This window comes from Passer domesticus, chromosome 17 (assembly GCF_036417665.1).
Source record: "Passer domesticus isolate bPasDom1 chromosome 17, bPasDom1.hap1, whole genome shotgun sequence".
Classification (NCBI taxonomy): Eukaryota; Metazoa; Chordata; class Aves; order Passeriformes; family Passeridae; genus Passer; species Passer domesticus.
Genome location: NC_087490.1, coordinates 8,361,865 through 8,384,573, shown reverse-complemented (window position 1 = coordinate 8,384,573; position 22,709 = coordinate 8,361,865). Strand labels below are relative to the sequence as shown.

The 22,709-nt window shown below is 43.0% G+C and overlaps 2 long non-coding RNA genes across 2 annotated transcripts in view; one reads left to right on the top strand and one right to left on the bottom strand.

Annotated features, from left to right (window-relative positions):
* Positions 1-22,709, bottom strand: part of LOC135282758 (uncharacterized) — an 87,830-nt gene that overhangs the window by 13,131 nt on the left and 51,990 nt on the right. The window lies entirely within an intron of this gene.
* Positions 314-7,301, top strand: LOC135282763 (uncharacterized). The gene is made up of 3 exons (XR_010348806.1): positions 314-466; positions 586-702; positions 6,794-7,301. It is a non-coding gene; the product is annotated as an uncharacterized LOC135282763 (long non-coding RNA).

Here is a 22,709-nt window from a genome sequence, read left to right as displayed (position 1 = left end):
ACAGGAGCTGCAGGGCTGTGCTGGGGCTCCTTTCAGCCAGGATTTGGGACAGGAGCTGCCCTGAGCAGGGCTGTGCTGGGGCTCCTTTCAGCCAGGATTTGGGACAGGAGCTGCTCTGAGCAGGGCTGTGCTGGGGCTCCTTTCAGCCAGGATTTGGGACAGGAGCTGCCCCGAGCAGAAATGTCCTAGAGCTCCTTTCCACCAGGATTTGGGCCAGGAGCAGCAGGGCTGTGCTGGGGCTCCCTTCAGCTGCAGCAGGATCCATTTAATACAGCTGTGCTCTCCTGAGAGCCTCCCCTGCCTGAGATCCCAGTGAGTGCCCAGGAGCTGCAGCCCTCTCTGAGCACTCCAGCCCGGGTGGAATGCAGACCTGGAGGAGGAGCAGGTCAGTTCCCAATGTCCTGGAATCTGTGCTTAGTAAAACCAGAGGCTTCTTGGAGGAAAATTCATCATCTGTTGTAGCCTGGTGGGTGTTTTTTCCTATACTTTTGGAAAGAACTGCCACATTAACCCTGTCCTGGTTAGATTTAAAGCAAAGGCTTTGCTCTCAATTACTCATTTTTACTATTGCCAACTCATTTGCAGCAAGGAAAGAAACCCTGGGAGTATTGCCAAACCATGAGAACATCCTCCCAGAGCCTGAAACGGCTACTGCATGATATCATTTCTCCTCTAGGTTGTTTCAGCTCATCTGAGATAAGGGTAAGATGATTTTTTTTTTAAGTTGTTTGTTTGTTTGTTTAGATTTCAGTTTGATTTTTGAACTTTCAGCTTACTGCATGGAACATTTTGGGATCATCTAAGGTTCTATCTGGTCTTATCTCCAAAGCACACTGCTGAAAACCATCAGGGAGTGGGTCTGGCTTAAGCAGGAATTAAGTGGCTCTCTGGATTTTAAGACAGAAAAAGCATGGCCTGCTGCTTGCATGTATCATTTGCTTTGTCCAAAAGTGGCTCCAGTCTAGTCCAGGGCAAAGAGAAATTCATCTGCTTCATTCAGAAGTTTTCCATGTAGGCCAGATATTTGCTGTGTGCAGTGACACCCTGCATCCATGCACTGGCCCAACAATTGTTATGGAGAATAATAATAATAATAATAATAATAATAATAATAATAATAATAATAATAATAATAATAGTGGTTGTGCCAGCCTTTACAGAAGAAAGGAGGGTAAGCAGGGGAAATGCAGACACTGGTTTGCCCAGGTCAGGACTCTCACTTCTTCTCACTCTTTGGTGGGAGTCAGGAGTGGTTGACAGTGCTCCTCATGTGTTATCCCTGTGTGAGCAGAGGAGGAGGAAGAGGAGGGCAGAAGCCCTGTCTGCCCCAGTGCTAAGGATGTGACCAGAGTCAGCCCCTGCTCGCACAGAGGAGCTCAGGGAAGAGTATTTATATATAACAATATAAATATATATATTGTTATAGGTAATATTTACAAAAATATAATATCAATAAGTAAATTAATAAAATATAATTAATAAAATTTACCTATTATATATAAATATATATTTAAAATATATAAAATATATATTTATATAGAGATAGAATTTAATAATAAAACAAACCACAATACTATAAATATAAATATAAAATAGAAATATTAATATAATAACATAATATATATTAAGAATAAGACCAAAATTATAATCTCATTCTAAACAAAGATAATTTTCCAAAGAAATGCTTCAGTTTTACCCTAGGAGTGTAAGTCTGAAGACCAGCAAAGAAGCAGAGGTAACAGAAAAAAACAGACAGCAAATTGGGGTTTTGTTGGTTAGTTGTTGTTTTTTTTTTTTTTTAGCATGGCAGTAGCATCTGCATTTAATTTTTCTGCTATGAAAATTTGTACTTGTCACTATTTAACAAGATTATTAGCAGTGAAAAATGTGAATAAAAAAAGAAATACAATGCAGCCACGTCGCAATCATCCCATCCTCTCTGCAATGATAGGGATTGAGGAGTTCCCCATGCAGTGCTCATTTCACAAACTAATTATAGCAGCTGCATTAAGAGCTGCACCGTTGGTGTCTGCTGGCTCCACGTGCAGCAGGGAGTGATTGCTCCATCCTGGAGCTGAGCTGGGAGAGATGCTGCATTGATGGGGAACAGCAGCACTCACAGAGGCAGGAGGGCTGGTCCTGTGGCAGATATTTTTCAAGAGTATTGTCATGACAACTGAGCCAAGGAATTCCTTTTCCTGCCTTTGTTCTGGCCGTTGTTAGGTGAGAATGGAACCGTGGCATTCAGTTTCTGTTTGATTTCTGTCCCTGCTGTGGATGTGCTCATGCCCTGCACTTGGTACAGGTGCTTGGCACCTTCCTGTGTCTGAGCAGGCTCCTCCAAACAGTCTGGAGGGAAGAACCAGCTTGGCTGTGGTTGTTTTATTTTTGATGTTTTTTTTCCCTCCCCAGGAGGTGTCCTGGCACAGCTTTGGCTGGCGTGGGATGGGCAGGGCTGTGCCAGGTGGGGCAGTCACACTGCGGGGTCTGTGCAGGAGCCAGGGACAAACACAGAGCTGCCTGTCACTCACAGGGCCAGTGAAGCACCCTGGCACCTGTGCTAAGTGGCCCTGTAGCTGGAAAGGAGATGCCCAGGCTGATTTGAGAGCTGGGAAGGAAGGGCAAAGACACAGATTTAATTTGTGCCAGCGTGCCCCTGTGTCATCACTCTGCAGCATCATCCTTGCCCACAGGCACCCTGTGTGCTCTATCTCCTCTGTAAAGTGTTTGCTTATTTGTTTATTTCAATTTAATCTTCACTCTGCTCAGCTGGCAGGGCAGGGCGTGCAGCCTTTGCTCCCCTGGGAGCTTGCTGAGTGTGCTGGGGCTGTTCTTGGCTCACAAGCATCCCAGTGACCACAACAACCACCGAGCATCTGGTGTGCCAGCTGCACTGCCAGCTCTGCATGGCACTGCCTGGCACCTCTGAACTTCACCGTGCAATAACAAAGGGTCATTTACAGAAAGGGGCTTGCTTACAAAAGGAAAAACCAAGGTGGACATAGTAGTCAATCCCCCAAGCTCAGAATTCAGGAGCAGGAGGTGTTTGCAGCTCCTGTTGCTTTGGTGGCTGGGGGAGGCACCTCTTCACATCCCAGCTCCTTGCTGCTGCACCAGGATCTTTTGTTCTCCAGGAGTACTGAAGCTCTCAGAGTTTGTTTGCACTGAGCATTTTGCTCCAACCCTCAGAGGGATCTGGAGCTTTGAATGTCTGCAGGGACCAACAATGTACACAGCCTCGGAAAGGCAAGGAAAAATGAGGCAGAAAATGTCTTTCTTAGCCTGGGAAAAAGGATTGGATGGCTGAAAGGGCAGAGCATGAGCCCCAGACACAAAGCAGAGGCAGGGCAGAGAAGGAGCAGCCTGTGCCCTGGGAGCACGTTTGATGCAGCAGCCCTGAGCCAAACATATCCCCAAAGGCACCACGGCATCCCCAGCTTTGGGGAAGATTTGTCCAAGCTAAGTGTACAGCCAGATTAAGGGTAAATGCAAAGAAACAGGTGACAGAAGCACAGAGCTGCAGCTCCTGCCCTTGGTGGGGAGTTCTTCAGGGTGTGCTGCTTTCATCCTGCTGTCAGTGCTGTAAATAACCTCGAGCTCCTTCCAGGCTGTGGCTCACCTCTGGCAGCATCCTCCTGGGAAAACCCAGAATTACTGCAGCTCCTCTTTCCATGAAATGTATCCCTGCTCCCAGTCTGATACACAATGGTCTGGTTTTCCTCTTTTGAAACTTATCTTTGTTTTTAAAATAAAAATTAACTTGCTGCTCAACTTTCATTTCCTTTTCATGCTCTGAGCAGTGAGTAATTAGAGCTGCATCACACTGGAGAAATTACAACAATATGATGTTTCTACAGTTAAATCTGCATAAGTATAATATCTTTGAAAAATAACAAGCTGCTCTAAGGGAAATTAATGATCCCATTGGGACAGTCATTATTCTGAAACAAAAGCTCTCCGTTTTCTTTGCCCACTTTCATTTTGGGCATTTCTTTCATTTTAAGTATTGGGCACATATTGCATCCCTTTTCACTGTGGCTGGAACATAAATAACAACATGTTTAAAGCAGTGTAAAGTCTGTATTGGAGCCTATTACAGATATCACAGAATATTAAACAACTTTAAAATTAAGTCAAAGTGCATTTTGCAAATCTATGTTGGTGGCTATATATCATTACTGTTCATCAAGCCAGTTCAGCCTCATTTTCCTTGGCTTTTTTTTTTTTTGGGTGAGTTTCTGCTTATTTGAGGAACATGACTGCATTTATCATAATAAGGATTTATTATCATCATATTCTCTATCTAGGCACAAGTATTGTATTTAAGAGAGATATTTTTTTTTTCCAAAGGGGATGGTACTGCTGTACTTGGTGCATCCCTGTATTTGAGAATCCCCCTCTCCCCAAAAACCAAAACCTATTATCAAGTCTTGCATGTGACTGCAATAGCTTTTGCAGTCAAGGTGAATTACAAGAATTCTTGCTGAATCCCTGACAGATACAAATACCTAGTTATCCTTGGCTTTCCTGCTGAACCTAATCAAAGATATTGTTTATTAAAATCCTATTGTCTCCGCAGTGAGGAACAAGGACAAGTTGCTCTGGAGTGATTTAATACTTCCAGCAGTTCTGTGTAAAGATTTATTATGGCCAGGAGAAAGAGCAAACACAAAATGCCTGAGTCATTACTTTTAATTTGCCACTTCTTTAAAAATATGTATACACAAGGCTGAAACCTTCCACAGTTGAGTGTGATCTCTTATCAGCCGGGGGAACAGACCAAAGCACAAACCTTCACCCTTTCCTTCAAACTGAGGGAGGACATGAAGATTTAGCCTTGGATTTGAAAGCAGAAAACCATGCTTCTGCTTAGACTGGTGGTTTTTAGAGTTTTCAGACTTTATTAAAAAAATCATCAGTTTTAATGATTCAAACTACCAGTTCAAACTATCCAGGTGTGCCTGTGATTCTCTCTGAGGTGATCCATTGGAGGGGACAATGCTCCCACAGAGGGGCTCAGCCATGCAGTCAGGTCCCTGCCCCACACCCAGGTGACAGCAAGACCCCTTTGTGCAGGGCCACAGAAACTGAACTCATTAAAAGTAAAAAACTTTTTTTTTTCTCCATGTAATAAGCTTTTCTTTGTGGTTCAGTTTTATTAAGGATCCAGGGACTGTATTGTAAGTAAAGCACAAAGATAAATGAGTGAGCACAATTAATAAATGCTCACAATTAATTCAGCTCTCTGAGCTTCTAAACTGCTTATCTAATCATATGTAATCTTTATTCAGAGTGCTAAAACTACCACATTACAACAGTTGTAATCAATTAGGAAAATGGCTTTAATGGTTCAAAGAAGGTAAAAGGCAAGGTGTGCTTTTCCACACTGCTCAGGTGAAGGGAACTCTGCCTCAGCAGCTCTGCTAAGGACCAGCACCTAAACCTGAAAGATGATCCATGAGGAAAAGCTGCTGCCCTTCCTGCCCTGTGACATGGGAGCCCAAGTGCAGGAGAGAGGTGGGAGAAGGGAGGACATCTCACTATTCCATGATAATCCAGTGGGATTTCTCTGTTTTCCATGGCTACCTTTTCTGCAGCCTGTTAAATCACACAGTCAGAATCACAACCCAAAATCTTATCCTTCATTATCCCACAAGTCCTAGTTGGAACAACTTACTATGTGAGAGGAGTTTTCTTTCTGACATTTTAATATTTCCAACCACTGTTCCCAGCTCCTTTCTTTCTTGCTGCTAAAGCCATGAAATTTACATTAAAGAAAAAAAAGAACAACCATGTAATCAGAAGTGTCCTGGCAGGTTTGTTCACACACTCCACACTCTGCTGAGTGCCAGGGCAGGACAATATTGATCTGAAGGAAGTTCCAAGCCTCCTCTCACATCAGGAGCCCCTGGCTCTGGCTGCACCCAGGAAATCCAACCATTGCTGGTGATGCCTCTTGACTTTGAGCCTGAAGTTCCCTCTCTTCACTGTCTTTTAATTTGCACATAACTTTTGTGGTGAGATGCTTCTGGTCCAGGTTTCATGTGCCTGCTTATTGGATTTAACAGTGTTTCCCCAACTAATTTTCACCAGCCAGCTGTTCAGGGCTGGCTTCTGCTTGACTCATTCCCAGCTGCCAATCCCCTACTCCAGGCCTGCACTGAGAGTAAAAATGAAAATAACACCCCAAACCCACTCTGCTTTCCTGCCTTCTCTGCCTTCCTGCTGCTGCTTCTTCATTTAACAGCTCACAGATTCCTCTGAGCACATGGATATTTATTTGCCCAGGCTTTCAGCTGCAAGAGAAGCTCCCTTTTTGTGTTGGAAAAACAAAAAGACAGGTCTAAATTAAAAAAAAAAACCCAAATGTAACAAAGAATACCCTGTCTCTCCCAAGGTGCAGCTCTCTTTCCCCATGGGTGAGGAGTCTGGAGCTGTCACAGGTGATGCTCTGCCTGGTCCAGGGGGCTGCATCTCCCTCAATCCTTCTAAAGGCTCAAATTTTACATGGCCTTTCAGGTAAAAGAAAAGCAAAGTTGTTGCTTTGATTATATTTTATATTTTTGTCCCAAAAATGTGCTTTGAAAACAGCTTGCACAGCTGGTCTGTGGACATCTTTGTCCTGCAATTCTGCTGTGACCTTTTCACCATCCTTCCACAAGTAACTGAAAAAAAAAAAAAAAGAAAAAACCCCCAGAGCCAAACCAAAGGGTTATAAACAGATATTTTCTTTCTTCTGCCTTCAGAGAGTGTGGGTTTTTTTTCCCTCACAAAATATGTTCTTGCTTTACAGGCTTCAAATCTGAAGGAATCAGAACAAATGGTCAGAGCCATGGCAGCAGAAGCTTTGGACTGGGCAGCAGAGAGGTGCAGTCTCAAACCAGTTTGCACTAATGAGCAATAAATTTTTTACCTGTGGAAAAGGTCACACTTGAATTTCTATTTGGTGTTAACATCTCCTGGAGAAGTGACAGATATCTGTTGGGACAGGAGTTGAAGGGAGAAGATGAAGAGGAAAAATGAAAAAAAACCCAAACAATCCAAGCCTGAAAATGAAGTGGAATTTTTGGCCAAATAGAATGTATTTAAATCTTTACTGCTGATGAAATCTTGAACACAAGCTTACAAGGGGTTTAAGGACACTTTCCAAATATGACTGTACTATATAATCTCTTTTTGGTCAGATCTGGAACCTTTGAAATATCTTGGAAAAGAAGAGCTTGTGAATGCTATTTAATTCTTCTGAAAAATGAAAAAGCTGTATAATAAAAGCTTCCTAGTATCACCTGCTTTTATAAGAACACTTTTTTCCCTCACAGGGTGTATCTTTACATGCCATGTAAAAGCAGTTCAGTTCCAAGATTTTTATATTTTTGTAGAAACACAAATCTGACCTGTATTCCATGCCTTCTAAGAGTTCACTGTCCCAAAACTATTATGTGCCTCTAAGCCAAGCTCCAAGCTCTGGAGATGACACAGTCACTGGTATGGATAATTTGGCTCCTAAATGTTTGCTTTGTGCCTTGAAAAAACATCTTTGAGCAGTTTCTTAAATGTCATTCCTTGCAGTACACAGAGCAGGCAATAAACAATAAAATTATTCACCTTGAAGAAACCATCTGCAGTCTTTAAGGACATCACCAGTTTTTTTGTTGCTTTCAATGGTCCTCTGGGATGCTGTAAGTGTCATTTCAATGCTGTGTTCCCCATCATCTCCATGCCAGCCTCATTTTGCTTCAGAAACAAAAGTGATGATGGGCAAATTAAGAAGAAATTCCGCTATTAGTCCCTGTATTTAATTTATTTTTGTAACTGCCTAATGTAACTCTTGGATTTGGAATTCTCGTTTGGAGGCAGCATGAGGAGGGTTTTTCCCTGGCATGAGCAGAGCTGTGGGTGCAGCAGCTGCAGGCTCTGCTGCCCTGCCCTGTGTGCTGTGCTCAGCTGCAGCAAGGAGAGCTTGCACTTAACCCAGGCACATCTGCCACCATTTTCCTCCTGCTTTTCTCATGGGTGGAGCAGATGTTGCCAATTTCAGTGGAAGCTCAGCTCCCTTTGTCCCCTCCCTGCAATGCTTGTGCTGCCTGCTCTGATCTGTTCCTGTGCTCACCCTGGGAGCAGCAGTGTGCTCCCGTGCATGGGGACATCCTTCACAGCCTAAAGAGGACTTGTCCCTGGCTCCCTCAGACATCCATCCCCAGGGGAAGGCAGGCAGAGCTGCTCCCACTGGCCTCTTTCCTGCCCTGCACAAAGTCTGTGTTCTTTTACTGAGTTTAAAACAAAAAGCTCAGTAAAGCCCCTTAAAACTCCACCCCCGCTTCAAGGGAAGAACCTGAGGCTCCAGACAGAAGTTATGGAAAAAACTGCAGGAATGTCCATCTCCAAAAAGGCTCTCACTGTCAGGACATGAGATTCTGGGAGGTGAAATCCACCTGCATCCACCTCCAGACTGAACCTGCTCCTGGCAGAGCCCTGGCATGGGCAGGTTCCAGACAGGAGCCCAGTTAAAGGTCAGATAAGAGAGAACAAGAGAGAACTTCTCTGCTTTTCTGAGAGAGCAAAGGCTGACAGCTGCACTTGGAATGGGCTGGGAGAAATAATGTTTTTTTAAAATAAGGCTCCTTTGTTTTAAATTCTGTATTTTTCATGATGTGCCAGCTTCCTCCTAATGAAAGCCTGCAAGAGCCATCACTGATGCAATGGTCTCTGCCTTGCAGGGTTCAACCTTAGTTGAAAGGTTGTGAGGTTTATTTCTAGAGGCTAAATTTACTGTATAAAATCTTTCCAAAAGCTAGCTAGCTAATGTAATGAAAAAGCAATCAAACTCTAAGAAAGAGCCATTGCAACAGAGACAACCCACCATTATTAATCCAGCTAAAACCAAAGGCTAAGGTCTGTCAGCCTTAAAAATGAAATGAATTCCTTCTTAGCTCTACAACCTTTAATTATTTTCACTAATCGATGAGTTATAAAAATATAAAGAAAAGATTTCAAGCTAAAGCAGAGCTCCTTTCAAAGTGAAATTTAGTAAAAGCACAGTAGAACCAGCCTGAGGTTGGAGTGGCACTGGTTTTGCTGTTGTGGTTTCTGATTTCAGAGCACTCTGTGATGGGATTATTTCTCCATGCCTCACGATCCATCCATTATAGTGCCCATATTGCAGGCTTCATGTCACAGTCAACAATAAAAACCACCCTTGGCAACCTCCATTACATCCTGCAGTTAATTTGTGTTCTCACAAAGTGCTTATATTTACTATGAGTGATAATCATAAATATGCATGAGACCTTAAGTGAGGGAGAATGTGCTTAGGAGCTAATACAGCAGGAGGTTTGCCTAGAAGAGATGTCAAAATCAGTTCACTTTTGTTATATATGAGTAATTTAATTTCCTCTACAGTGTTATTAGGGCAAGAATGAAGTAACATTCTTTGGTGTAATTGAAGCAAATCCTGGCAAGACAAGAGGATAACAAAGCTTTTTCCATCTCGTCATGTCAAACTCTTACCTCCTATTCAGTGCACACAGACGAGTTCTTTGTGCTGAATTAAATTATCCAGTTGAGTTTATTAACTTGTGATGTCCCATGACCTTCAGCATATTTACTGCTGGATCTTTAAAACTGTCTTTAATGTACTTCTTCACAACCAATCTCATTTTTGTGTCAGATCAGAAATACTGGTGCCATTCAATCCTTTCTCAGCAGCAGCATCCTTTGTGGAACCCTGGAACATGGAGCATTTCCAGTGCTCCCAAACAGGTTGTAAACCCATCAGCCAAGGATTCCTGGGGCTGGGAAGGAGATGGTTCCACCCTTTCCCCCATTCCCTGTAGCAGGGTGATGCTCAAAGGTTGTAGCCCAATGAGACCAAAGCCCCTGAGAGCTGTGGGACAAACCTGCTGGTGCCTCTCAGGGTGGGTGATTTCAGTCAAATTGAATTGATTTCAAGCTGTAATATTCTCCAAAGGATAAACTGGAGCTTTTCCAAAAGAACACGTGGATCACAGGAAAATCAGGTATCTGCAGGTGAACCAGGGCCTGGTGGCTGAGCCCCTGGAGATTTTTTCAGAATTTCCAGCCCTGCATTGCAACTCAGAGCAAATCCTTTGACTCCAGAGCTTGGTGGCCAAGTACCAGGGGTTGGGTTTCACAGCTCTGCACTGCAGGCACTGACTGATGGCCCCTCAGCAAGACCTGCCTTCGACATTTATTTGATGCTTACCAAGATCTCAGACAGTACTGCTTGGCATGATCCAGCATGGCAAAGGCACATCTCACTCTTGCTGAGAGACACTTGCCTCTCCTGCTGCTGCCATCCCTCCTACCTCATCAGTAAAACAGGAATAAATGCTGTTTATGCACTGGGTAAAGCAAGTGAGAGCATCAGAGGTGAGGCACTGTGCATGTGGCTGTGTTATTAGGTCTATTCATAGAGGGAAAAGGAAAATTACAACGCATAAGGAATTTGCAACAACTCCTTTTAGCACTGTTCAGCCTGGGAAGGTCATTATGCACAGTTTCTGGAGAGAGAGAAAACTCCCCAGCTCTGAGCAGAGCTTGCCTGAAGGAGGAATATTCCATGCACCAGGCTCAGGCAAGGCTCAGCTCACACATCAGCTTATCTTGGCCATGCACAAGTTACCCTTTCTTCACACGGTATTTAGAACTCTTCAACTTGTACATTCCTGAATATGTGAGATAAAAACAAGTCATTGCAGGATGAACCTTGGCTCCCTAAACCTCCCCAAACAGGAATGGAGTGGATAGAAGCAAAAAGAAGGAGATATTTCCCAGGTGTATTGGGTGGAGCTACATATTTGTTGCAGATGCTGTATGTCTCATTTATCACATTCTTCTACTCTTGGCTTGTTTTTAATTGTTCTCTTGAAATATTATTGCTACATAACTGAATTATGGGACTGCTTAATTGAGAAAGGTGGTAAATGGCAGTCATTCCTGGAAGAAAGTAGAGATAAATAGCAAAAATAAAACAGAACTGAATATCAGCAAGTAAAGCAAGGTTTTCTGAAATTCCTTACAGTGATAAATCAATGACAAGCTCCTTCATATCCAAAGAAGGATAAGCCATAGAAATTAGGAGTAGCCTGTTACCTTTTCTTGGACTAAATGGATGATCTACCTTTAGGTATTAGACATTGTGCAGGTGTCCAGGATAATTCAGTCCTTTAGCCCTTGGACAGAGACAGTTTGCTGTCCCCTCACCCTCAGCACAGAGATGGGGATCACTGCCCTGCAGGGCATTGAGCTCATCCCACTTTTAGCAAGAGAGAATCAGGAGGTGCCTGGAGCCACCTGGGTCCATCAATAATGTCTCAGTTTAAAACATACTCCTTGGCAAGTTAAAAATAAAGAAAAGATTAATTCTACCCTGTCTGCTGTGCCCTACATCAGTGCCAAAACTGCTGTGTCCTCTCTGTGCTCCACATGTCCAGCCTGAAACTCCTCCAGGGAAATTAAGGACGTGTGTAGAGCACAGCCAGAGCTTCTTGGTGGGCTTGATTGAGATGGGAAGAACACTTCACTGTGCTTCTGTTACCTGCCTATAAATTGAGGCAGTGATTCTGAGACTTTTAAGGCTAGAAGAAAATATAATCATCTAATCTGAGCTCCTGGATCACACGAGATCCCTCACAGGTCGTGGGTGCTGCCTGATGTTGGGGAAGTGCAGCAAAGCCTCCATCTGTGATTTTACTCCACTCCAGACCACTGAAATGGAAACCCTTGGACTCTGGCAGATGTGGAATAGCAAACTGTCTTCTGGCTGCTGTAGGCAAAACTGCATTAAGCTAAGCTACAGATGAAATTATCGTTATATTCATTGTGAGGGCTGCTATGACAACAGATGAATGCTGCAGGTAATTTAATTACATTTCTGTCATCCCCTGTGCCTTTCAGGAGACAATGCAGAAGTCAGCAGCATTTTCTTTTAATATTGCAGGTGGCACAGGAAATGCCAAATTCTCCTCCAGAGGGCCTAATGAGAGCATTTCACTTGAGTCACAAATTGTTATTTAGGTATCTTGAAGGATCACTTCTGTTTTTCCCCCAGCATTTCTGACTCCATGAGCGTTCCCTTCACTCTGCTCACAAGGCTGTGCCACACACCCAGAGCTGAATCCTGACACAAGCTTCCTGCACACCAGAAAACCAGATTTGTTCACCCAGAGGTGCCCCCACATCCCCTTCTTGCTTCTCTGCCTTTCCTGGCTGGTTTTGGGAACCTCCCCTCACCTGGCTGCATTAATGGGAAAGAGCATCGAGGGATGGAGGTGAGAAAATTCCCTTTTTCCTCTGATCATGAGCTGTGCAGCCTGGAGAGGGAAACAACTGCTTTAAAGACAAGGCATTGACTTACAGAACAGAGAGAAGTTAATAGATATTGACTCCCACTTGTTTCAAGTAGGTCACACAGTGCAGGATTGTGCTGCATGGCCTCTGAGGGTTGGGGGTAGGGAATTCTTGCCATGTAGGGGTGCATTAGTTTTAAGTTGGTTTATTCCTGTACCCCCCATTCTGTTTATGGTTCTGCCCGGGCTTTCTCTCTCTCCCTCTTCTGAATTGTCCCGTCAGCTACACTTTATCTTTCCTAAATTCCTCCCTAACTGCCTGTCTGTTATTCAGGGTCCTTGCCCACTCATCCAGAACATTCTGGCCTGGACATTGAATGATTGGTTTAGAGGTCAGGATTCAACCCCTAATTTATTTACACTGGACATCTGAGCTGTTTGTTATGCGTTATTCCCTCCTCTCAAAATTTTAGATTGGTCGCTGTGTTCTAGTTATAAGACCTTGCCGAGCAAGCTTTTTTGTCCGCGCCCGACGCTCCTTCAATAAACATCTCCCTTTTCCCTGTCCGCGCGGTCCTGTCTTTCTCCTGCGAGACGCAGACTGACAACATTGCCAAAGGAGTAAAATTTTAAATATTGTTTTGTGTGTGTCATTCCCTCAGGCTGAGGGACAGTATTTTCCTATGCAAAAGTCCCAATTTCTGTAGAGCTGAGTGAAAACCTGCTCTGAAAACTTCAGTGCTGTGGGAGCTCAGCATGGCTGGAGAGGTGATCTGTGTCTAACCAAGGCTGGACCCAAGATCATTCAAATAATCTTATAATTCACATTAATTAAAGTAGGAGCATGGCAATTATCTATTGTTTATCTAGAGGAAACCACCTGAGCAGCAATCCTTCCATGCCAGGGTATAAAGTCAGTTGCCATGTAATTAAGTCATGGCTACAGAAGCACTGAACAAATGTGCAACAAGATTCAGATAATACCTTAATGTGATAAGAAATACCCAGGCATTTAGCTGGCATTGAGGAAATTAGCCACACCGAATTAGATATCAATGAACACATTTGCTACCATGTCAGTTACCATTCTGAGCATAAATTGAAACCTAATCAATTATTTCTACAGAGCTCTGGCATAAACTCGGGAACTGAAAAAATGTTGTTATTTTATAACAGTATTTTATATTTTATATAATATTTTACATTATTTTATAATGTTATAGATGTTGTTCTATAAGTGTGTGTTTTGTGATGCTGACAAAGATGGTGTGACATCACTGCCTTCTCCCCTGTACCTCCCTGGAATGAAGAAAGAAAGATGGACACACAGTTTAAAGTCAACAGTGAAGGGGGTTGACAAAACACTGAAGTCTTGGGACACCTAACCCTTTTCTCATCTCCTGAATGCCTTTGTGCCTTGGTTTCTCCTTTGGCATGTGGAGGTTATGATACTTCTGTTGTAAGAGGCTCTGAAATGCCTCTTGTTGGAAAACTCTACAGGGATGCACCCAAAGCTGCCCATGGCCTTTCCTCATCACCTTCCTCTCAACATACTCAAGGAAATAAATAAAAATAAATTATTAAAGCTGGTATGGGCCAGTGTCTCCATCCTGAGGCAAAGAGGGAGCTCTCCTAGGGGACACACTCCAGGATCATTAGCTCAATTCCATGTGTGTGCAGTCCTTTACAAATACACAGAAACATCAAACCCACTGCATCTTCCCTCAAAGACAATGTGCTCCATGTCCATATGATTATCTCCTAGCATCTCTACAAGATCAGGACCCATTTCCAGACAAGTTTCTCAAAAATGCAAAAATTGCCCTTTAACATGCTGCCACACCTCCCTCTCTCTGTGAGGCACAGCCTCTCACTCTGACTGTCAGTTTTTACATGATTATTCACAGTGCCTTTGTTCATCCTTCAGAGATAACTGTCTGGCATCTTCCAACCACCAATTTCTCTCAGGGTCTGTCTTTTTCTCCGATGAAAAGGAAATGTTTTGGTATGTGCATCCAGCCTTGCTGCTCAGGCAGTTTAATGAATACATCAATAAAGCACCGACCAGAGAAGGAGAGGGAGGTGCACAGTCATTAGGATCCATCATTAGCATTTTGCACACCACCACAAGCCTTTGTGCATGAGCAATTAATACAGCAATAAATACCACAATGAGCTGCAGAAACCTCATTGAGACTGGGAAGTGTAAACAGTGCCCTCCACTTAAAATAATTGTGAGAAGCATTTAAGAACCTTCACGGAAAGGAATGACTGAAGCTTCTGCTGAAGGCACAAAAATCCACCCCCAGACATGATGGAGAAACCTTCCACCATCTTAAAAAGAAGTAATCTGAGGAAGTCAGAACACATGCTGGCCACATGTCAGCTACTGAAGCAAATATCTGGAGCATCCTTCCAGATCCATAAGCTACCAGCCCACCAAAGTGTAAATACTAGGTTTAGAGAAGTGTAAACAAGGAGTTTATTCCGGTCAATGCATCCCCAGACATGATCTACAGCATCAACTGGTTTATTCTGGCTGCATGAAGGACAGGTGATACCTGATGTGTTGGTACACCAAGAATTTTTGAATACTCTTGAGCAATGGATTGAATTTTTGCAAGAAAAATGTTTCTGTCTGTATTTTTTGACTTGGCAGTACAAACCCTAGTGCTGGATTTACTGTCCTGTAAGACCCTGGCTGGAGAGAGGTGTGACAGTAATATAGGAATGTCCTGTATGGCCAGAGACAAGGCCTGGCTCTGCAGGATCTGTCCCACATGGAGTCAGAATCCTTGCACTCACTTCAAACCTTTCCCTTGGGTACAATTCTTCACCCATCCATTTAAAACACCACACAAGGTTAAGTTTGCCCAACGAAAGCACAGGCAGAAAGAGTCCTCTCCCACAGTGTGCTTGTACACACCAGTTACCAGCAACTTTGTTAATAACACATTGCCCATGCAAATTAATTCAGCTTAGAGAAACAAGTCTTGATGATTATAAAACGCTGCAATCACAGTATTGCTTCCGGCCAGCTGAGAGTAAATTCATCAAGCATTTGTTATTTAAAGCTGCTGTGGTGATAAATGCTTGCCTTCATTTATGATTGTACACCAAGACAGAGAGAAAATGGAATACATAAAAATGACTGCATGATGGGAATCCCAACAGAAACCACCCGAAACAAAGGGCGGAGATGGAATCTCTTCCACAGGATGCTGATATGCAGCCACTCATCCTCCTGTAACCAGCTTCTGCTGGAACAAAAGCAACAACAAACACCAGTTTTGCTCAGACAGAAGTACTGAGTTGCTCTTGTTGGCTGCATCTGACAAAAGCTTTATTATGCCAAGGTCAAGGACAGGGGTGCAGTGCTGCCTCTCCTGCCCAGCACTACGCACACAGCAGCTGTTATGATTAGGGATGCTCCCTCCATGTGTGCAGAGCATATAAAGAGGAGGATAAACTCCTCTGAGTTTTTGATAACAGCCCTGCTGCTGCTGTGGACCTTTGCTCTGTGTATGACATTACAGTAAAAACAAAAGGAAAATGAATCCAACAGTAAATACCCACAATTACACTGCACTAATTGTTTTAATGGGTTTATGTGGAGTCAACGTTTCAGGCAGCGCTGCCCATACAGAGCAAGTAATTAACTCCACTGGTATTCAGAGTAATGGCAATTAAATACAATGAGCTGTTCTGCTAATGAATGTGGTGAGAGCAGTGCGAGGCAGGGGGAGTTAGCTGTAACTTTTAATTCGATGAGCTCTGCCCAGCTGCCTCCTGGCAAGAGCTGATGGCAAGTCGATCAGGCTGATGATCATGGCCAGTCCCAGGAGCATCTGAGGGTGGGGGATTCCAGGACATGGCCAGTGGCTGTTTTTCCACACTTGCTATCAGGACTGACTTTGTCCTGTGTCAGCCACAGGGCATCTCAGCAGCAGCAGCATTGGCCTGTAGCTGATTTGCTTTGTGAGAGTCTTTCCAATAAATGAGACAGGAAACGTGTCCTTGTGCAGTGTGGGGATGTTCAGCATCCTCCAACAGGTCCCCTGGGCAATGCTTTATAAATTCCACCTGTGCTGTCCCTGGGCAGGGAGGAAATGCTCCTCTGGAGTGGGCTGGCATAGCAGAGAGTCCTGGTCCCAGGTGGAGAGAAAAAAGATCTAAGGACAAGAGAAAGCAGAAAACCCTAGGACATAAACCTCTTGGCAAGCTGTGTTTGCCAAACCACTGTTGTCATTTATCCCAGGATAACATCTTAGAAAAAGGAGCTGAGTGCCCATCTATGGCTCTATAAGGAAATTATAAAGCAGCTATCTATTTTTTCATTAAAATTAAATAATTGAATCTGTCCAGATTCATGTACTTTCCCCCCATGAGATATCCAGGAGAATTAAGTTTCAATTGACTTTCCAGACCTTGGTTATCATAGGAAGCTTTTAAAAAATCGGGACATTTGGCAATTTGAAATTCAAATAGGTTTCAGTCAATATGTTTACTATTGCTAGACAGGCATCTTTGTCCCCTGGGTGTTTAATGCCTCAATAAGTAATTGGTCCTTTCATCTTTTATAGGCACAGAGTGAAGAGTTTATGGCTCATACAGTGAATTGTCAATACAAAGGATCTTTGCACCAGTTTTAAATAACCCAGCTCCCAGCTCCATTAAATCCTGTTTAAAATTCCCCCCTCCCTCCACACACCCACTACAAGCCTTGGAGCACTTCTTCCCTCCCCTGATTTTCAGTGGCATCTTTAAAATGGCTCTGCTTCACTCCCCAAGCCCAGACACAGGCAAAAAAGGGGGTGAACACGAAGAATAAGAATCTGCCCCTCACAGACTGAAATTCCAAGGATTTCCAGGAAAATTCTTGTTATGCTTTTATCCATTAGGACTGAAACTCAAAGTAGCCAATGCAGTCCTGTCTAAACTGAAATCAGAATTCCTGTTTTCCATGAAACTGTCACATGACTTGCTGTGTTTGTATTTTTTTTTGCTGTAAGTTAAAATACTTCAGACTAATTTTCAGACCACTGAAACATTGTGTTTCAATCAAGAAAGAAATCTGTCATTGAAATTGGACAACACTTTTGTACATTGTGCACTATATACACATTCATACCAAGTTCAAATATTAAACCCCAAGAAAATATTTGCTTTTTTCCTGAAGAAAAAATTGTTGTGTTAATTTCCAAGAAGCTCAAATTGAAAGTTGCCTTATTTCTTCAAAACAGGCAGTTTCATAATGTGCTTTTCTTTCAGCGAGCCAGGATTTTGCCAGAGGAGCAGCTTCTCTTGGCCAGTTTCCAATGAGGCAGGACACCAGAAAAAGCTGTTTGCCTCTGTGGAGCTCTGACTGTGTCACACGCTGGCAGTACAGGTCTGAGGCAGCTCAGGTTTGCACTGGGCTTGTGTCAGCTGCAGGACAGATGTCACCTGTGCTGCTGCAGAGCCACTCTCACCCCCGTGCAGTCACACCGAGCTCAGAGAGCCTTTGTGCAAGGACCAGGCTCTGAAAAACAGAGCAAACCTTCTGTATTTTCCTTTTAAAATATGGTGCTGCCTGCCAGTTGAGGATGTGGAGGAAGCCTAATATCAGAACTTGCATCTGGGTTTTGGGCTGTAAAGAGTTGAGATGTACAGAGTTTGATTTAGCTTTCTGTAATGATGACAATTATTTCTCTTCTTGTGTGGGTTTTTTTTTTTTGTTTGTTTGTTGGGGGTTTTAAAGTCAACCAGCACAAAATATCTTTTTCAGGCTAAGTTTCTAATTCAGTCAGATCTAAAAAGGTTTGGGAAGTCCAATTTCTTGAGGCCTTCAACCCAAAGGGCTGCTACACGATTCTGGTCAGTCAGTGCTGCTTCTGAACCACAGAGATTTTTCCCTGACTCGGTGCACAAGAAAATATTGAACCTCTTCACAAAGGATCTCCTGCATTACCCTTGTCCTGGCCCTCGACTGGGGATTAGCAAAGAGGCTGTACTGATTGATATCACGTCTGGCAAACTGCTTGCAGAACCAGATTTGTGTTCTGTGAATGGAGAAATAACTCAGTGCTGCTTTTCCTTATCGGAATGGCAGCATGTCCTCCTGGCAATGAGAGATCAAATGCATCTACAAGTAGCAACTATCTTATCCCTCAGTCTGTAAAGCCAGTCAAAATCAGTGCCCAAGCTGATCAGGATGAAAAAAGCCTTCTCTTCAGTCAGTCACTTTTTCAGTCCATGTTTGCTCAGCCCTCAGAGGAATGAATAGAATATAAAACAACTTCCAAAGGAACAGTCCTTGTATCAGCTAAAATATTGCAACAGGAAACTTTGCTGGGTATTTTGCCAGTTTTTGACCCTGCTCTGGGACTGTGGCAGCTCTTGCCCTCTGCTGTCTGAGCAGGCACATTGTGCTTATCCTCACGGGCTCCTGCTGCTCGTGGCACTGCAATTCTGCATCAGCTTGGCATGAGAAATGTCTTCTCCTGGGATCAGACAAGGCAAAATTAATTAATAGATAAGGGTCCTTACAGTGGAGACCGATTTGCTTTCTTATCCACAAAGCATTGCAGATTAAACACTGGAACAGAACAACTCAGAAAACTGGAACTGCTGGAGAAGTGGGAGCTTTCATCCTTTGCAGATTAGGGAGACCCTCGCCTGCAATCAGGATTGCAAAACTCCCCAGTCCAGCCTGGCCACTCATCATTTCCTTTGCTTCATTCAGAGGAGCACAAAAGGAAATTTCCTTCCCTGATCAGGAGTGTGGAGAAGGCAATCACTGCCATTTGCATTCAATCAGATGTTTGCTCCCAGTGATAGAAGAGCTTGGAGACTACTTGAAAAGCACCAAGAAAGTGCTATGCCATTTCACTAATTAAACCCACCATTCTGCTCTAAAATTGATGAATAACGACACAACTTGACTCATAATCCCTTTGTCTTCTATTATTTACTCTTTTTTAACAGTGATTTAGGGGAAGGTAGTGCTTTCATTATTCTTGTTAATTACCTCTGTTCTCTACTTCAGCTTGTAGAATGTAATTGCCTGAAACATAAATCAAGTCTTGTCACCTAAGTTCACACATCATTAATATTATTCCGGCCATTCCTATAAAATCTTTATAAAACATAATTATACGTGTGCCTTTGATTGCCATGTTGTGTTGAAGATGCACTAAGCATTTTCTGAGGACTAAACTGGTCTGTGCATTAAACTTCCCTGTTTGTGCTATGTGTTTATGTTTCCCTAAGGACAAAAAACCCAAAGAGCATTAAGTGGTCAGTGACTGTAGATCCAATTAACAGCCCTGCTAAGTGGCTGCTGACACTTCTGCACAGGGAAGCAGAGGCAGCTCCATGAGCAATGAGCTCTCCTTCACTCCCCACCCCTGGACACAATAATTTCATTGCATTCAACAACAGTTTCTAGGCAAGAGGGTAGCAGGCAAATGCAGCAGCTACTCACTGGACTGATTATCAAGTTTCTTTCTGAAGGTAATCCCCAAACAAATTGTTTTCATCTTCTCTGCACTTGATACCTCGAGTCAGATAAACTGAATCACAGAGAGCAGACACCTTCCAGAGGCCATTTTTTTACCCCCATTGTAATTTTTTAATATTGCTTATGATTATATGTAAGGAAAAATCTATTAGAAGGAGAGGAAAGGCATTACCCCCAGTTTGTTGTTGACATGATATTAGCTCAGTGCTTGTCAGGTTTCTGGTAGTGAACAAGTTTATACACAGCTCTTCATCTCCAACAAAACATTGGCTGTACAAACAGCAGTAATATCCCAGCTGAGCCTACTGAGAAACATCTTTATTATCTCTCTCAATGACAAAACCAACCAAAAACCCCAGTTAATTTCTTGCAGATTCATCTACAGCATTTCTACCTAAGTGTGCATTTGGAGGTACTGGATCAGCTAATGGGAGCCCTTCAGCCAACAACTATTATCAAGTGTATTTCCATTAACTTCCATTCCCCACAATCATAGAAAGAACAGCCTATAATACACTGCAATTGCATTTACAATTGTTAATTACTGTAAATTCAGCGTTTGAGATAAGAGCATTTGCTCTCTCCAGGTTTTCCACCTGATGGATGGTGGCTGTTACAGCTTTTAGTTGGATTTGCAGTGACCAGCTCCTGCCTGGGGGGTTTCTCCTGCCTTACACCAGTGTCCAAGATCCAAACCAGACCCTCCCAGCACGACAGCCCTGTCAGGGCCAGGACTGTGCAAACTCAAACAGCAATGCAGAACTGAGAGGCATGGGCCAAAGGAAGCAACAGGGTGAAGTCTGATAAATGAAGTCAGGAATTTTTCTCTGTCTTTTCTTATTCTTTTGTTGGCTGCAAGGAAAAATATTTCCTGCCTGAGTCCACCTGGGGTGATGGCATTCTCAAGAATGCATTTTATCAGGGGAAAACCTTTTGTAACTTGGTTACTTTGGGGGTGGGATGAGAAATATCAGTCTTTAAATCAATTTTGTAAATCTATGCCAGACTGGGGCAGGGAGCATGAAAGAGGGAAGTCAAAGGCCATACTCACCAGAGTTCCCAGAATAAGAAAGTAGCTTAATTTTTTTTTCCCCAAGGAAACATTTATTTCTTAAAATCAAGTCTATCTGATATAAGCCATAGAGGCAAACCAAGTCCTGGGTCTTCTCAATGCAGAAGTACTACAGAGGTGCATGTGCTTTCTGGAGATTTCAGGCTCGAATGGAGTGAATAAATTTCACTCCAGTCCTAATTTAAACTGCTAGAAGTGACTCCCTAGCCTAAAGCAGTAACCCAATAGGATCAACTATGAGGCATCCCAGCCCATTTTAGCCGGGTTTTGTAGGAAAAGTTGACTGACATTCTTGGCAACCTGTTTTTCTACATTTAGACATAAAAGCTAAATTTTAGCTTTTAGATGTCTGCTGAAAGCTGAAATTCTGCCCTGGTGGTTGAAGACCTTCATTTGGGAAGTGCACCCCTGTGTCTCCTGCCTCCTGACCTCCTCACCAAGGCTGCTTTGGAATACAAGTGTCCAGTGTGGATGGTCAGCAAGGAAGGTTGCACCACCAGGGGCTCCTTTCAGTCACACACTGAATATATTTTCATGCCAAGCAGGTCCCTCTGCAAGTGATTTAATTAAAACTTCTGAATTAATAAGCTTATCCTTCATTAGTAGTCAGAGTAATAAAAGCAGCATGGAACTTCTCTCTAATGAAACAAAACATACCTAAAAAGCAAAAAAAGAATGTGAGGAAGCAGCTGTAACTCTGTGAGCTGCTGCTGGTGCATCAGTGTAAGGACTGTCAGGCAACTGCTGGGTGTGTTTTAGGGAGGGAAGAAAGACTGAACAAAGGAGTGTGTGTCAGAAAAGATGGAATCAGCTTTGGAGGTTAAAACCACAGGAGAACACTGAGATCTGGTGTTGCTCAGGGTTCTTACAAACCAAAGCACCTCAGGTGTGCAGAGGTGATGGGTGTAAGGCACCTGATCCCTTCCCAGGAGTGGAGCAGATTATCCAAAATCTCTTCTCCATTTGTCTTTGTGAGGAAAAGTCACAGAAACATGGAGATCCCAGAGGTGGCAGATGCTGAGGCCAGATCACAAGGTTGTGCATCAGGCTCATCTTTAATTCTGGATGCATCACACACCACTTCATGCCTTTTGTCTTTCCTTAAAGTTTTCTGTTTCATAGTTCTGCCCAAGTTTTACAATCTTCTGTTACAAACCCAATGTGATTGTATCTCCTGCACAGCTGGGTGTTCCTGAAGCCAGTTTTCTAAAGAAAATGTGTTTTCTATCCATTGCTTCCATGATCCTCCCCACTGAGAAGAGTTTATGCTTAGCTACACTAAGGACATAATAAATGCAAAAGAAAAGGAGGTAAAACGAGGATTTAAAGACCTTTATCAATTTTTATCACTGGAAGGTCTGGCAATGAACAAAATCCTATTTTTTTTCTGTTTAATGCATTTTGGAGTTCATTTTTTTTTTTTAAACAGAAACCTCCACATCCACCAAAGGGATATTTTTTGTTTTTATTTAAAGTACCTAAATGGGTGAACTGGTCAGACTCTAATTGTGTCTGAAAGGCTGCAGCTGACACACACTGGAGACTTAATTATGTAGTGTGTGGCTCCATCTGTCAGCTGCAATATCTTTTGTTCCCAAGAATCAGGCTGCCATAGAAGATGACGTGACAGATTCAATTTACTTTCACAGGGATAAGAGTTATGTGGGCATTTGAATGATGCTGGAAATGAGAATTACGTTTACACTCCCTGTGTAGAAATTGAAACACTATTTACTGCAGAGTTTGTCCAAAATATGAAGCCAAGATTGAATGTGTGGCAGTCAATGCAAAGCTGAAAACCAGGAAACAATTAATTAAAAGATCATTA